Raw genomic sequence first — 1,519 nt, 5'->3', positions numbered from 1 at the left:
TATTTATGATGCAGTTATGAGTAATCAACTTTCCCTGAGCTTAACTGTAATGCAATAGATGCATAATAAACCACTTCACATCTTTCAGCAGGAAAAAACACTAAATCTGAATAGTAAAGACATCACCCAATGAATTAGGACACTTAGTTTCCTTTAAATATTTCTTTGAGGGAGGGGACACCTACTCCATTAGAGGTCTTTTATTTTTTTATACCTATCATGCCATGAATTCACAGAGAGTGGGCTCCACCAGTTCAGGCTCCTTTCCATTCGTTGTCACAAAGTGTACTGCTCTGGGTGGAGCAGGCTGGTGCTTCAGTTGAACCCAAGTACCTTTCTCTTTGGCTTCCTTCTTTTTTTGATAATTTTCCTTCACACATTTCAGGAAGTTGTCTCAGCTCTTAGAGTGCTGAATATGCTCAATACGTACATTTATTCTCTTGGCAAGAATCTTGCCCTTAACTTGTTTGTTTATAACAATGCCAAATGCATGCTGGGTAACACTGTAGACTCTTCCAGTTTTTCCATGATAACATTAGTGGGGTATTCCTTTTTGCACAGTGACAATTCCCTAGGTGTCGACAATATCACTTTTCTTGCAGGTTCACATGTATGTGGCCAAAGGAAAAACTCCAGGTTTTCTAAAAGGCCTAGAGAACATATAGCAGGTGCCTCTCTTTTTTCCCTTTGTGTTGGTCATTTTGGCAAATTACTGGAAGATGGTGGTTCTGGCCAAAAGCTATTCGTTTTCTTAACAGCATCTTTTCATGAGCACTATATATTTTTTATTTTTATGAAGTTCAATTTATAATATTTTTCTTTTATAGATAGAAGCTTCCTAGTTTTAGCTTTTATTTTAGGTCTGCGATCTATCTCAAGTTAATATTTGTATATGGAATGAGGTAAGGTTTAAGCCTCATCTTTTTCCCCACATGGCTATATAGTTGTTATAGAAGTAAACAATCTATAACACAGTAGCAATGTTCATTCCTAATCTTTAGGAATTGATATCTTTATTTCCAAAATTGATTATCCCCTAAAGGTAATGAAGGTTCCTTGAAGAAATGGCTGATTCTAGAGCTAGAATAAGAAAAGTACAAGATGAGCCTGTAATATCTTATTGTCCCAGAAAGAAAGAATGTGCTCAAAGAATAAGGTAAGCATGTCAATAGGACACAGGAGCCAGTTTAAAGGGGTTTCCCCTTCGAATAATGAAAATTTAAACTTCACCATGAATAAAGATTGTAAGATAATAATCTATTAAATTAAATAGGAATTCCAGGGTCCATACTGATAAAAATAAACACATGAGTAAACGAGGATGGAAAATGCATCTTTAAGAGTAGAATATATTTCATATTAAACTATTATTAAATATAGTTTAATGTTAAATTAAACTATATTAAATATTAAACTCATATTAAATATTTTTAATAATTTAATAATATAAGAAATAATTACCTTAACTTTGGAATGGGGAAACTTTGGCAGAAACCATGTTAACCAATTGATAAATATA

At 33.4% G+C, this 1,519-nt stretch overlaps 1 pseudogene; it reads right to left on the bottom strand.

Moving 5' to 3' along the window:
* Positions 1–217: 217 nt before the first annotated feature.
* On the bottom strand, positions 218–717 carry LOC120612052 (60S ribosomal protein L21-like; annotated as a pseudogene).
* Between the last annotated feature and the right edge of the window lie 802 nt (positions 718–1,519).

The sequence above is a fragment of the Pteropus medius genome, unplaced genomic scaffold (genome assembly GCF_902729225.1).
Source record: "Pteropus medius unplaced genomic scaffold, Ma_sr-lr_union100, whole genome shotgun sequence".
Taxonomy (NCBI): Eukaryota; Metazoa; Chordata; class Mammalia; order Chiroptera; family Pteropodidae; genus Pteropus; species Pteropus medius.
The sequence above is the reverse complement of the archived record's forward strand: the minus strand, read 5'-3'. Positions and strand labels throughout refer to the sequence as shown.